The 15907-nt window shown below is 45.6% G+C and overlaps 1 long non-coding RNA gene across 1 annotated transcript; it reads left to right on the plus strand.

The window, feature by feature from the left end:
- The first annotated feature begins 6349 nt into the window (after positions 1-6349).
- On the plus strand, positions 6350-13030 carry LOC309974133. Its single transcript, XR_014326861.1, has 3 exons — positions 6350-6413; positions 10902-10983; positions 12946-13030. It is a non-coding gene; the product is annotated as an uncharacterized lncRNA (long non-coding RNA).
- The last annotated feature ends 2877 nt before the right edge of the window (positions 13031-15907 follow it).

Genomic DNA, 15907 nt, shown 5'->3' on the forward strand with positions numbered 1-15907 from the left:
GGGCAGGAGGGAGCCTTACACCTGTCAGCGCCAGAGAAGAAAGTGCGCTCTGCAGAGTTCTCAGTTGTTCCACCTCTTGCGATGAAAGGAAGAAAAGGAGCGAATCCGCCACAGATTTACTGGAGACCAGGGTTACTTCATCCGGCTCCGGCCACAGTAACCCCTGAAGACCAAAGATGCATTTCCATTCCCAGCATTTCTTGTTGGCATCTTTCCCTACAGGCTAGCCCAGTGCCTGGCCCCGGAGAAGTCTCTGCGTAAAGGTTCTTTAGGTCATCAATCAGCCTCCTGTGTGTATGTGTGTTTTTCTTAGGAAAAACTGGCACAGACGAATTAGCAGTACAGACTGGGGTCTCCCTACTACCCTTCATGCTTGGCGGCATCACCTTCGACTACCTCGCATTCTCCCGGCGCTGACAGTCCCGGCTCCGGACCTCAGGGTTGGAAGCAGTCAGCCCCAGCTAGAACCGCCCTGTCCGGGGCTGATGCCACCCTGTGCCTAGAATGTGCGTGTGGGTGCAGGCGGGCGAGCGAGCGGCTTCTACAGTGAGACCGAAGCAGGAGCTCAGCCTTCGCCTGCGACCTGCAATCCCCAGATTCCCTGGGGACCTCGAAACTCCGAATCGGAGGTACTCCCCCCCCACAGCCGCCCATCCATTCCCTCCCCCCTTACCTCAGCACGCAGCCCCTCCCTGCGTGATGATGCAAAACCGTGGGGAGGGTGGGCGCTGGGAAGGGTGGGGAGAGCCTGAGAGCGAGCGAGGGTGGGAGGGAGTGGGCGGAGGAGGAGAGGGAGGCGCCGAACGCGCATTTAAAGCGATAGCCATCCTCGCTCTCTCCCCAGTGCTGGGCTGTTGGAGAGCTCGAGCTGCAAGCCACCGAGCGCGAGCTCGAGCGCGGCGCGCTGGCCGGGGAACCCAAGAGCGCACGGCGCCCCAAGCTGGCAGGCGCCGCGGGACCCCCCACCCTCGCCGGCTGCCCTTCCCCGGGCGCCCCTACCCTCCTCGCCCGCAGGAGACCCTGGGCTTCCCCGGAGGAGCTCACCCCAAGGGGCCAGGACTCCGGCGAGCCCGCCACCGTCCCCTCGAGTGCCGCCGCCACCACCGCAGCCGCGGGAGCAGTATGGTCCAGTTGGGGAAGCTGCTCCGCGCCCTGACTTTGATGAAGTTTCCCTGCTGCGTGCTGGAGGTGCTTCTGTGCGCGCTGGCGGCGGCGGCGCGCGGCCAGGAGATGTACGCCCCGCACTCCATTCGGGTCGAGGGGGACGTCACCCTCGGGGGGCTGTTCCCGGTGCACGCGAAGGGTCCCAGCGGAGTGCCCTGCGGCGACATCAAGAGGGAGAACGGGATCCACAGGCTGGAAGCGATGCTCTACGCCCTGGACCAGATCAACAGCGATCCCAACCTGCTGCCCAACGTGACGCTGGGAGCGCGGATCCTGGACACTTGTTCCAGGGACACTTATGCGCTCGAACAGTCGCTCACTTTCGTCCAGGCGCTCATCCAGAAGGACACCTCCGAAGTGCGCTGCACCAACGGCGAGCCTCCGGTTTTCGTCAAGCCCGAGAAAGTAGTTGGAGTGATTGGGGCTTCGGGGAGTTCGGTCTCCAACATCCTGAGGCTTTTCCAGGTAGGGGGGCGCTCCCTCCGGGGCAGAGCGCGCCGTAGCTCCCCGCGCTCTTTATCCTGAAGGCTGGCTTGGACTCCAGGGGTGCGGGGTCTGGTCAGCCTTCGCTCATTTCCACCCTGGAGATCCTGCCGAATCCCTCCCACCTCACCCGAGGAGGTACTTGCCCTGCTTGATTCATTTCCCTTCCATCTCTCCCCTGTCCGCGCTCCACTCCATCCGGCTTGACATTCTGGATTTATGGCCCCATTGACAAGAAACAGTCTCCGAAAAACAAGGCGATGATTTAAATGGGTTTGCATTCCAGTGAAATATGGTTCCAAAACAGGCTTGTAAAAGTGCCGGGCTCCTGTGAGAGCCACTTAGGCGCAAAGAATATGAAAGATGAGAAGACGCCTAGAAACTAGGCATTTCTCAACTCCCCAGCTTCCCTGCCCCAAGCCGCCCGACAAGCTGCAGCTGCCTTGGAAAATTTCGAGAAGAGCTTAGGGAGGCAGTTCTTAAACCGAAGGCTAGGTCTTCACCTACATTTGGACGTGAATTGCCCATTTCGCTCGGGTTGGATTTCCCGACCTGTCACCTATCTCTGCGAGGGCATGGGGCGGAAGGCGTGGGGACTGTCCTCAAGCGGGGAGAAGCCACCCGCAGACGTGCCCCCAGGTGATTTGCTCTGGGCAGTTGTTTGCACCGTCTAAACTGCCTTTGCGATCCGGCCACTGGCAGGAGCCGGGCGATCAGCTTTCTACTCCTGCCAGCTCAGAGCCCGGAGGTGAGCTCATGCTAACTGCGAGACACAGTCTCTTTTTCTGCACCCACCCTGTGCCCATCCTTTCCCACGACCTCCCTAACGCAGCCCCCAACCCCAGTCCTGGGTTTTGAGGACGATTCTCAGAGCCAGACAAGAAGGCGCCTGGAGGGAGGCAGTAGGGTGCGCTGAGCAAGGCCGGGCGGTCCTCTAGCTCCGGGTACAGGCGGGCAACGGCGGAAGATGCGAGGACGGCGGATCGGGCCCGCTGAGCGGTGGGCGGTGCTGCAGTGCTCTCTCACGGCCTGCTCCCGCAGCCTCGGCCCCACGGCTCCTGTGCTGCCCTGGGTATAGATGGATGGCTTCTGGATGAAGAAATTGAGTTTCAGGGTCTGCGTGACTATGGGTTCTCTTGTTTCTCTGTCTTTCTTCCTGTGTGTCTCTCTCCTTGTGTCTCTTTCTCCCTGCTTTTTTTTTTTTTTGTCTCTCTGTTTTTATGTTCTCCCTTTCAATTTCTGCGTCTCTTTTCCTTCTCTACCCCTATCTCCAAGTTTTTTGTTCATCTCTGTCTTGAAGTGATCCTTTCCTAATGCACAGCTCTCTCCCTGCCTGGTAGGACCCAAGCTCAGTTAGTCCCTTCTCCAGATGTTCTGGCTGACCCTTATGCTCCCCGTAGCTAAAAAGTCGGCTCCCTCTCAAGTGCCTTTCCTGAAGCATGTTGGGTTTCTGGAGGGGACTCCTTGTGAGATTCAAGCTGTCACTACATCAGCACCCAGGAGTATGAAGTTTGTGTTTGTGCCAGAAGGAGGGGTGCCTGTCTAAAGCTGCAGCCTGGTATGGCCCCTCTGAGCCTCTGAGCATCCCTAGCACCTGTTGAGTATGCCACCTCTAGATGTTTGCAAGGCCAAAAGTGCTTCTGGGCAGCCTTCACTTTGAGGTAATGCTTTCAGGAAGAGCCTGGGTTGTCGTAAGCAAAACCCAGAAGCACTTCCTTTACCTCTGAGCTTAAACTAGAGAACCTGAGGAGGCAGCGCTGCAGGGAGGATGAGGCCAGAGGTCACCTGAGAAACACAGGGGCAACTCACAGTATTTTTACTGGAGCTCTGGGGGTTGAAGGCACATTTGCTGTTTGACATTTAAAAAATTATTTTGGTGCCTTCACTTGGAGCTTGGGAGCTTGCAGATGGGCCTGCCTGTCGAAAAAAGAGTGAAATCTTAAAGTCAAGAGAGAGCTTGCAGACTAGGTGAAGGATTGTGTTTGCTGAAAAAGATTCCAGGGGGAGCTGATTCCTTCTCTGGTGTGTGGACCTGAGGCACTTGCAAGAAAAGAGAACGCTTGCCTTATGGTTAGTTCCCCCCTTCCCTGGGCTGGGAAGGAAAGGAACTGAATGCCAGCATTAGCAGTGTGTGTTGGGACCAAAACCATTCAGAGAAAACACTGTCATTTTCCTCTAATTTGCAAATTGCAGCTATTCATGTTGGATTGAACAGCTGAGGGAAAAGAGCCCCCAGTTTTCACCTGCATTTATTGAGAAGAGGCTGGTAGTAGGAGGGATGCACCAACTTGTAGCTTGTGCTGCAAGCTGGATATAAGCTTGGTGTGAGCATCCTGGTTAACCACTGCCCATGTTCAAATATACAGAGATAGATTCCAACAATCTCTTCCAGTAGCCTTATTTTTGCGTGTGATCTTAGAAGCTCCTGGCATGTAAGTCCAGCCCCCAGTTTCCCAGCCTCTGTAAACCTGCAAAATGAATAGAGAGAATAGTGGAACACAGACCCCTTGTTCAAAGACACAGTCACTTTAGGGAAAGAGGAAAAGAACGGGTAGGTGAATCTTCTCTGGGATTGCAGGGTTCAGCTCAATGAAGACTGTCCTGTATAAAAGAAACTCCTCTAAATGGTTGAATTCTTAGCTCTCCAGAGATTTGAGTTTTCTTTTCCCCAGTCCCTGTGGGTTGCTGTGGGGAATGTGCCAAACCTATCATTTGAGATAAAAATTTATGGTGAGGTAAGCTTCTAGGCTGGGGGAAGGAAGACTTAGTGACTGAAATGGGGGATGCTAAGCACTGGGGGGCAGGAAGGAACAAGGAGCTAGTAATGGATGTAACAAATGCTGCAGCTGCCAGCAAAGCCTGGATTGAACTTCCTTCCTGAAAATGAGGACCCGGGCAAGAATGACCACTCAGATGTAAACAGTGTCTCTGACTGGGAATTCTCATCTGCCTGCCGGTGGGCCAGAGCTGAGCAAGTCCTTTCTCTCCTCTGTATGCACACTGAATTGGTTAGTAAGTGACATGTCAGAGGACAGGAATCATATTCAGTGGATCTTTCAAATCCAGGAGTTTGAAGCTAATGAAATTAGTGTGTGGCCAGGGCTCTGCCAACTAGAATTAAGTCACTGCAGCCACCCTGCAATGCATTTTCAGCCTGAAGGGAGCATCAGGGAGGAATTTCGGGAGATTTATTTCTGAGCCTGTACAAAATAATACTCTCCTAATGCTAAGAAAGATTAAATGTAAATTAATATTGACTACGAGTAACATATTTAAAAAATAATCGCCGAGTGGGGGATGGCTTAAAGTGGAGAGATTATATAATATGGTGTGCAAAGAATAAATCTCCTCTGACCACTGTTTCATGGGCTATAAGTAAGATCTATTACAATGGAAAGTAATGGGAACGTTTTTATTCAAGGCTTCTCTGCTATTGACTTGAGAGCAAACACTCTGAGAGTATAAATTACTCTTGCTGTGTGCTGACTCTGAATGAACAATATTTCATGTGCAGTGACATGGTCTAAGCTATAGACTTGGAATTGAATGGCATCTGTTTCAATTGTTTTGTTCTCTCAAGAGCAACTAGATAGAAAAAAGTGGTCAATTTGACCCTTGTGGGAGCGTGTTGCAAATCTAAACCTGTGTCCCTCATACCATAAATGAAATACATTTGTAAATTTGTGTTTTCCTTCTGTTCATTGATGCTTGAGTATAATCTCAAACTTTGGCAGCAACATTTTATACATAAGTACTTGGTTTTCTTCCTTTCTTCTTTCTCTGTCTCCTCTCTCTCTCTCTCTCTCTTTCTCCATCTTATGTAATTGGATAGAACTGGGCACCTAGGATGATGTGGTGTTACTATAGTGGGATTTTTTTTTTTAAAAAAAACAACTCTCACTTACCCTTTTAAAAATTTCATAAATACAGGTGTCAGTGCCATTTGGAATAGTCTCTATAACAATTTCTGTCTCCACATTTACTGTGTTTCAGCAAATTTACCTAACAGATGGTGAGTGGGCAATTTTTAAAGGGGCATTTTTTAAAAGAGCGGAGAGGGAAGGAATAGAGACAGGCACATACTATACTTGAAGTTACCTCCACGTGTATTTTATGTGTGTAAACCCATACAATTAAGAAGTCTTTGGATGTTTTATCTTCAAGAATAATTCAGATACTGGATTACTTGAATATCATAAACATTTAGGGTTTAACAGATTTGTTACATATAGACGTTGTATCATGGATTTAAAAGACCATAGCAAGCGGGCAGCGGCGGGCGGAGCGACCGAGGGGCGGCGCGGGCTGGGCGGCGGGTGAGGGGGTCCGTGCTTCCTCGTGGTAGAGGGCTGGGGTTCGCCGGGGACGCCAGGTTGCTCCGCGTTGCCAGGTAACCGAGCGCTTGCCCCGCGCTCGCTCTTCCGCCCGGGCCGCCCTCGGCGCCGCCTGAGCCGCGGTGCGGGCTGCGCGGGGCGCCGGTTCCGCGGAAGCCTGGGTCGGGCGCTGTGTGCGGGACTCTCGTCGCTCGTGGACGGGGCGCGAGCGCGCGGGGGACGTAGGGCGCCGACCTGGGCCTCCTCGGCGCTCCGGCTCCGCTCAGGGCGCCCGCTCAGGGGCCTCCGGCGCGAGGCCCCCTTCGTGGTCAAGATGGCGGCGCCCAGGCGGGCCGCGCCGAGGTGAGCTGGAGCATGGCCCGGAGAGGGGCGAGTCTGCCACGCCCAGGACTTGGACCCCGGGCTGGTCTCCCGTCTCCCGGGGAGCGGCGGGTGAGTGGGCGCGGCCGCGCGTAGGTCCCTCTCGTGGGGTGGTCAGCTCTCCGTGCGTCCGCAGACTTCTGTCGTCTGATAGATCTGGGGTGGCCCAGGTTGGAGGCGAGGGTGCTTGATGGGGGAAACCTGAGGGGTTTAAGGACTCTATTGGGATCGTTTCAGACCTCAGTAAGAAGCTGAGCAAGTTTCCTCCTGACTCTCTTCCCGGCTAAGTTTTCTCCCTTCTCTTAAGGCGCCAGCTTTTCTGAATCACCTTGTTACCCGGGGGGATACAATTGGTGGTTCTGACCGTGGAACGTAGGACCCGGCGCGGGGAAGCCTGAGCTGGTTCTAGTTACTTTGTTTGCAAAGCACTTGTCTTGTCTTTGGAATCTTTGTGTATGTAACCAACGTTGGGAAGAGCCAGCGTTTTCTCCTCCAAAACACTGCGAGGGGTAACTTTATACGTAAGAAACAAGTGGGCGTTCACATCCATCTCTTTTCCAACCATTGAGTTTTGGTTGTGTTTCCTTTCTTTAAGTTTGTCTCGTTCTGAAGTGATAACAAAACAAAAACAAAAACAAGGCCATAGCGAATTACACAAAGTATACTCTAGTCTCAGTCCTGCCATTAATTAGCTTAAGTCATTTAATTTTTCTAGGCCGCATTTTTCTCATGTGATGTTTTTTCTTTGAAAAAGTATAGTTTCTGGAAGTCTCTAATCTCTGTGTCATAGTTCAGCTTGGAGAAAACCTGTTCTTATCCAAACTCCATGACATTGTATTTCCAGCTCCAACTTTGGACTTTGAGTGAGTTGGGGGCAACTTTTTAAGGATATTTTCACACAGCTTTTTTAGTTAATATCAGTCTAGCTGACTTGTCATACTCAGACTTTCTCCCATATTCTTTTACCAGTGTGTTCCTTAGTCATATATATAAAGACTGTTGTGGGAAAAATGACCTCCTGGGTCAGCTTACTGCGTGGTCATCGACACAGGGCAGGGAGTAAGATTCTGTGGATTTTACAGAAGCAGATACAGGTTTCATTATCCATGTCCTCTCCCCTTTCATCTTACAAAAACAGCAGGCTTTTCTTGGAGAACTGCCAGATAATGCCATCCTGCCTCCTCATGAGCCCCGGGGATGAGTCGCCCAGGGACTGAACTCCAGTAAAGCAGGTGATTGGCTCATGGGTAGGCATCTGACCTCGGCTAAGTCTATCAGACTGCTCCCCAGGACTTTTGTCTCAGAGCAAAATGGAAGAATTGTCTTTTCTCTCTGGAATTTCTAAGCTGGGGAGATATGACTCTGGGACTCCCAGTGACCATCCAGCACAAGAAGAGACTTTCTGTAAAATAAAGTCTTGCAGAGGTAAGCAGGGCTGAGCGATGTAGAGAGAGCTGGAACCCTGCTGATACTCTGGAACGTCCAGATCCAACTGTATCTGAATATGGCTGCATCCCTGAATTTCTAGTACTTGTTTGTTGAGCTTGTTGTTGTTGTTTGGGTTTTGTTTTTAAATTTCCTTTGACTATTTTGAATTTGTTTTCAGCCATGTGCATTTGAAAGCATCATAGCTAAAAGAGCTAATTTCCTACGTTAATGTCACGTTTGCTTCCTTAAGTGAAAAATAATATCCGCTATTTTCTTTAAATAAAATCCTTCTAGCTCAGGTTTGAGATATTCAAAACTCTGCCTCCTACCCCCCTCTTTTCCAACATTTACTATATCACCTTGAAGCATTTGTGACCACATCTTTCCCATCTAGACGCAGTTGAGAGAGAGAGCAAAGACTTCTGATATAAACTGCAACCTATACGCCTCCTACCTGGAAGCTTTAGAACATACTTGATTCTTGTCATTAAAGCAAATCTTTTGTTGTTGTCTCCAGGACACAGAAGCATTTTCATGGCATAATGGAGTACAAAGTACATTAAGCCTAACTCTACTTCTCATCCTCTTTTACTTTAAATAGGCAGAAAAGAACCATCTCAAACACATTTTCCCAACAAATAAAATACATATACGATTATGTTTAGAAGACGTTTATGCAACATATAGTTAGACTGATTAATTAATGGACCTTTCGCCAATTGGCACAGTAAATATATATGTTCAATGTGCTCAATTAAAAAGAAGACAATAACATATTTTTACAGGTTAATTATCTGAGAAGAGTATTGTGCCAGCACACTTGTTACTACAGTATTTCATGTTTGACAGGTAATCTTCTTTCAATTATATTTACTGCTAAATGTTTTTTGGATCAAGCTATTAAATTATAAGGTCAAAAGTAAAATGATATGAAATTACAATGATAAAGGGACACATATCCCACTTTATGAGAATAGAAGTTCTAATTTCTTTTCAGTACTACTAGTAGTGACCACAGTACTAATTTGAGCCCTTACTATGAGCCACTGTGCGCATATACATTTAGTTCTTACAGTAGTTCTGCAAAGGGCATATAATAATCCACAGTGGAAAGCTGAAGAAAGTGATTCTCATAGCTGAGAGTCACATAGCTGGTGAGTGGCAAAGTCTAGATTCAAACTTAGAGTCGTCTGACAATGCCCAGGTTGTTGACCACTATGTACACTGCTCAATTGTTGCACCAATAAAGAAGTGCTTGAAATAATTATAGATTTGCCTACCCCGAAACTGCAGTGATTTAAAGACATCAAAGTTGCCAGTTGCTTAACCACATCTACTTACAGTAAGAAATTACATTTTATTTCATTTCTAAAACAAGATTAATTCTGCAGGCCCATAGAAACTTGAGCACACAAATCCTACCTCCAAATGAAAGATGCTTGTTTTCCATTATTCAACAGATGGCCCTGTACAGAGGCAATAAATATATAGTAGAATTTTCATTCAAATAAATGAGAAGAGAGGTTTCTTCTTGTCCTGATTCAGTGCCCATCATTATGGATTATGATGGCTCTTCCCAAACTTTACTTCATTCACTCCACTCTTTCTACAAAACTCCAGTAATGGAATCCATCATTCAGATATATGTGCAAAGCGAAAGGACTGTATTAATACAGTTGCTGAAAGTCAAGTTGATAGAGCACAGGAAATACATCCTAATAAATGCAACATTAATGTTTGTGTGGGCCTTGGAGTGAGGGGTAGAAGAATTTTCAGTTTAATGGAATATTTTGCCTCTTGCTATGAAAGTGTGGCTTAATAGTCTTGTAATTGGTCATTTACAGAATCCTCCATCTCTGGGTTTCATGCTTTCTTTACTCTGCAGCTGTTGATTCCTTCTCTTGTTCTGGATGGAAGGTAGCAACGAAGCCACTTCAAAGGGCTGAGCCTGCCTTTTTGTGTTATTGTTTAGATGAAGATATTTCCATTTATTAAAGCACACTATTTAAACATTTTTATCATGTTTCAAACTTGACTGTGTCCTGAAGGTATGAGCACAGGCAGACATAATGGGGGATGTTTTCCAGGAGAGAACATACCCTTATCAAAGGAATTATCAGAATTTTCATGTATGGATTGAGAATCAAATTCTGGAGTTAGACCTGAATTTAAATTCATACTCACAACTTATTACCAGTCTCATCTTGATCAAACGGTTACCACACTTCTCATCAATTTCTTTATCTTTGAAAGCAGAATAAGAGAAGTATGCCTGGTGGAGTTACACATAAAGCTCATCTGATAGAATATTCATAAGGATTTTGCACAAAATATACATGGAAATATTTTAGCACTGAGTTTAGCATGCGATTCGTCTTCAATACATTTAAGAGCTATTATTTTATTATTATTATGCTATCATTAAATATCACTATTACTTAAATGTCATTATTGCTAAAATTGCTGTAAAACTACCACAATAACCCATGATGAATTCCCCTCTTCTGTTTCCTTTGTTTAAATGGAAAATATATATATAAATCTAGACAGAGAACACTTTAGTGATCCTATTCAGTGGAGTGAGAATTTCCATGGCACTGATTAAAACAAATCCTGAATTGCATGGACTTAAGATAGCAGAGAGGGGCTTCCCTGGTGGCGCAGTGGTTGAGAGTTCGTGACCCGATCCGGGAAGATCCCACATGCTGCGGAGCGGCTGGGCCTGTGAGCCATGGCTGCTGAGCCTGTGCGTCCGGAGCCTGTGCTCCGCAATGGGAGAGGCTGCAACAGTGAGAAGCCCGCGTACCGCAAAGAAGAAAAAAAAAAAGATAGCAGAGAGGCTAAGAGATTTGAAGTTAGACATCCCCAAGTGTGAATTCTACTGTGACCCTCTTCTAGCTCTAGAACCTTGAGGAAGTTACTTAAACTTTCTGAGCTTTACTACTAGTTTCCTCATCTGTATCTTTTTCAGGACTATTTATGAAGCATCTTCCTGTTCTCTATGCTTGGACGTATCAATGAATAAATTAGACAAGAGCCTTTGCCTGCGTGCTCCTTCTTGCATGCTTTCTCCCTCCTTACACTCTCGTGTGGAAACGGATGTTATAAATAAATTCTATGCTTTGTCACAAGGTTGATGGGCGCTACGGGATAAGGAAAAGGATGTGAAGCTCACTGAAGAGGCTTGGGTTGGGAGTGCTGGAGGAGTGTACAGGTAGGTTCTGATTTTAAATAGGGTAGTCAGGGTGGATTTTATAAGTTGACATTTGAGCAAAGACTTGAAGTGAGGGAGTTGTCAGAATGTATGATGGGGAGACCACTCCCTGGGAGCAAGAATAACCAGTCCCAAAACTCTAAGGCAGAAATATGCCGGGCAGCTTGGAGGAATATCAAGGAGGCCACCCTGGCTGACTTAGTCAGTGGGGAGGAAGAGACAGCAGGAGGGCTGGAGGTCGGATATGTGATGGGATGGATTGGGTAAGTCCTGGGAGGCCATCACATGCATTGTGTCTTTTACTCTAAATGTAGGCAGCCAGGGGCAGGATTTTAGCCGAGGTGTGGCATGAACTGTCTCTTGTTTGAAAAGCATAACTCTATCTGTGGTCTTGAGGATGTGGGGAGAGAGTGGAGTCAGGGAGAATCTCGGGAGGCGACTACAGGATCCTCGAGGTCTATGTTGGTGGCCTGCACCAGGCTGCTAGCGGCTGGTAATTCTCAGAAGTGGCACATTGGGAAGGTTGTGACAGCATTTCGTGGTAGATTGAATGCAAGAATGGAAAGGAAGAGGGGGTCAAGTGTGAATTCGAGATGTAGGGCCTGGGGAACTGGAAAGGTGTGGTTACTGTCACCTAAGATGGAAAAAGTTTGGGGTAGAGCATGTTTGGGGGATTAAAGACCAGTTTTGGAGGTATAAGATTTGAGATGTTTTCGTGACATCCAAGTAGAGATGCTGAGTACACAGTTGGATACACAAGTCTGCAGTTCTGAAGAAAGGTCTAAACTAGAGATACACTTTAATATAATGGAGATATTAAGAATAATTACGTGGAAGCGCTATTTTAAAGATAAAATGAAGTAATGCAATTAGCACTCTGTCTTCTCAAAACATTTAATAACTGTTAGCTAAAATAATTACCTGAAATGAAAAAATACCTATAGTTTGTTTTGTTGTTTGCAGTAAAAGTGAATAAAATGTCACAATTATTTTAATAGTATTTGTGACACAGTAGTTTTAGTTAAGACACCATGACTACAAACATTTACACTAAACCTTTCAGTCTCCTGCTTTTCACTCTGATAGGGTACTTGGAACCATATTTTGTAAGGTTTAAGTTAGTTGTCATAGGGTACCTCTTTAATTAGAAGTAATTCTGAACTGTCTAGTTCCATGCAGTTTTATATACATATATGTATAATTATTATTTTATGATTTATCAAACTCTGTTGAAAATTTGCATCACTGATATACATTAGAATTTAAGCATTTACCCAGGTACTCAAGGAAAAAAATGTACTTGTCTTGTAATTTCCATAGGGGTACTTACTTTCACATCTTCCCTTCACTTTGCAATTGCAAACATGGCAGGGGAAATATTATCTTACTGGTCTTTGAGTTCCCCTTAGCTATCTGCAACTCCTTAAACAGCCTTTGTGGCTTAACCAAAATTCTCTTCCATCTTCATTCCGCTAACAGATATTGGTCTAAGCATGTACTTATACTAAAAAATGCATGACCACGTTGTCTCTACACATCTATAATTTTATGTTAACACTATCATTATGTAAGCTGTACTTTAATTGTAATTATAACAGATTTTATGTCAACACACATCCATTTCTAGTGTTCATCTGGTGTTCAAGGGGAGAGCAGCATGTCGTAAATTTTATCAAAATATAACATCTGAAGAATAGAACAGAGGGTAATTGTGTAATTCTGTATTCACTCTAATTAAGTTCAGTGGAGTTGGCATAATAGAATTAAGATGAAAAAAAAAAGACATCGAGGTACCATGGCTCCCTCTCCTAACACACCCTTTTCGTATCCGAGAGCAGAGACTCAGCACCTTTCTGTACAGAAATGGAGACAGGAAGAGGCCAGAGGATGAATGACAGGCACGAATGAGGTGGAACTTTGAAGAGCAACATGGAAATGAAATACTTCTTTTGTATTTGGTAGGTGGGGAAAATGTACCAGCGTGTATGCCTACTGGGACCACGTTTTCCAGAACAGTTAAGCCCAGTGTCAACTGTGCTGTCCCACCTTCCTCATAAGTAGGAACATACTGTTACTTGAATCTTTGCTTCCTGTTTCTTGATAGCTGGTTGAGAAGATTATCACAGGAAGTGCATCTTGTTAGCAAATACACTGTTTTGAAATGATTGACACTCACTGAAGAGTGGCAACTCCAAGCTTGCTCTCTCTTGATCTTGGACTATTTAAGTCTGGAGTGCAGGAGTGGGTTATGGGGAAAGACCATTGGAATTCTTATGTCTTCAGCATAATGGTTATAGCATAATGGTTAGGAGTGTAGGTGCTGGTTCAAATCTCTGCTTTCCACTTGCTAACCATATGAGCTTGGGCAATTTACCTGATTACCTGAACCTCAATACTCCTGCCTATAAAATGATGTTAATAATATTTCATCCCCATAGACTTGTTTTCAATGTTAACATGAAGTCACTTACGCCAAGCACTTAATACAATGCCTAGAGCATAGTGAAGTCTATTATTATTACTATTACTACTACTACTACTACTACTATTATTATTATTATTATTACTGTCACGATGCCATGTGCTATTTTTCCTATGCCTTATTCCATTATCTTTTGCCCTGTCCCCCCATTTCTGTCTTGTTTCTGTACAAGGGTAGGTTTGTCACAGAGCATTTTCTTTCCCTAGTGTCTGACTCTTAGTCATCAAGGTGACTGGTCCACGACCCGACATTCATTGCTGCTCGTTGAGGCAACCCATTTTGAGAAGGGGAGTTGGATATTGATGCCAAGTTGGGTCAAGGAGAGAGAATTTTCTCTCTTCTGCACTCAGAGAGCTAAGTGAAATATTCAGGCCTCAGAAGGAGAATCAGGCAAAGGGCAACATGCTTAATTTCATACCTTAGTGATTAAGAACAAGTCAGACAGGCTGGATTTGAACTCATTTCCGTCATGTACTGACAATGGGATCTTAGGTGCTTTTGTAACCCGTCTGAGGCTCAGTCAACATCTGAAAGAGACGAATAACATTATCAGGACCTAGCGTATAGCCTCCTTGTAATAAGTGAGTAAATCCTTTTAAAACGTTCAGCACGTTGTTTGGCATATAAACACGTAATAAAATTTAGCTTCTTTGACTACTCCCGCTGCTAATATTATTAAGTAGCTGAGCAGATCCGAGGCCCATTTTTTTCTTAGATTGCACATAATCATTTGGACAACCAGCTCACATTGATCAACCGTTGCTTATGTATAAACCCCCATGAACCCAAAGGTGCTTTAACTCTCTCCCAGTCAGAGCCTGTTCTGGGGGCAGAAGCAACACCGGCACTACCCCCGTCATCTTTGCCTTTATTGTCACTACACTCGCCTGCTGTACTGAGCACTTTCTGTGTGCCAGGCACCAAATTTAGCCCTGCGTATGCACTGTATCATATAGTTCTCACACTCAGGTGGGAGACATTATCATCGTCCCCAATTTTCAGATAAAGACGCCAAGGTGTTGGAAAGGTAAGAAACTTGACCCACAGCAAGAGATGGAGCCGGAGTATTCAAACCCTTCTCTCTGACCTCAAGAACCCTTAAATATTAGCATACTACTACATCCTGGTAAGAAAATCTGCTTCCAGCCACTCTGGTGAGAGTAGAAATGATTCTCAGTCCCCACATTCTTCTATTGCCCATGCCACCCTAGCCTCAGGACTAGGGGGGAAAGGAAGTAATCTCTTCAAAGAGCAGCCAAAGGGAACTTACTCCCTTCTGCCTTTTCGTAATCAACTAACCAATATTTTATTTCCTTCTTAAGAGTCCCCACGTGTTCCTTTTGGTACTTAGCTTGGCCTTTTAGAATTCTGACATTCTGTACATGACTCATCCACTGTATTTCATGTTAATTTATTGAGGTCAAGTATAGGGTCTTACTCATCCTGAAGTCCAGTTATCCCCTGTCACTTCTAACTCTGTTCTTTTCTTCTCGTAGGACATCTGCAGATATTTATTTGAATTTTGTTGAATTGTTCTCATCAATAGTACATTAAAAGTTATACAGAAAGTGCTTTCTTATAAGGAAAACCACCTAAATAGATTTCTAGCTCTTTACTTTTTATAGCACTATTGTAGAGATTATAGATCTCCAGGTAATATTTTTTAGATTGAGTTCTTCATATCATCTTATTATTTTTTTTTGTTAACATCTTTATTGGGGTATAATTGCTTTACAATGGTGTGTTAGTTTCTGCTTTATAACAAAGTGAATCAGTTATACATATACATATGTTCCTATATCTCTTCCCTCTTGCGTCTCCCTCCCTCCCACCCTCCCTATCCCACCCCTCCAGGCTGTCACAAAGCACCAAGCCAATATCCCTGTGCCATGCGGCTGCTTCCAACTAGCTATCTACCTTACTATGTTTGTTAGTGTGTATATGTCCATGACTCTCTCTCGCCCTGTCACAGCTCACCCTTCCCCCTCCCCATAACCTCAAGTCCGTTCTCTAGGAGGTCTGCGTCTTTATTCCTGCCTTACCCCTAGGTTCTTCATGACATTTTTTTTTTCTTAAATTCCACATATATGTGTTAGCATACGGTATTTGTCTTTTTCTTTTTGACTTACTTCACTCTGTATGACAGACTCTAGGTCTATCCACCTCATTACAAATAGCTCAATTTCGTTTCTTTTTATGGCTGAGTAATATTCCATTGTATATATGTGCCACATCTTCTTTATCCATTCATCCGATGATGGGCACTTAGGTTGTTTCCATCTCCGGGCTATTGTAAATAGAGCTGCAATGAACATTTTGGTACATGACTCTTTTTGAATTATGGTTTTCTCAGGGTATATGCCCAGTAGTGGGATTGCTGGGTCATATGGTAGTTCTATTTGTAGCTTTTTAAGGAACCTCCATACTGTTCTCCATAGTGGC

This window comes from Leucopleurus acutus, assembly GCF_964270905.1.
Source record: "Leucopleurus acutus genome assembly, chromosome: 17".
NCBI lineage: Eukaryota > Metazoa > Chordata > Mammalia > Artiodactyla > Delphinidae > Leucopleurus > Leucopleurus acutus.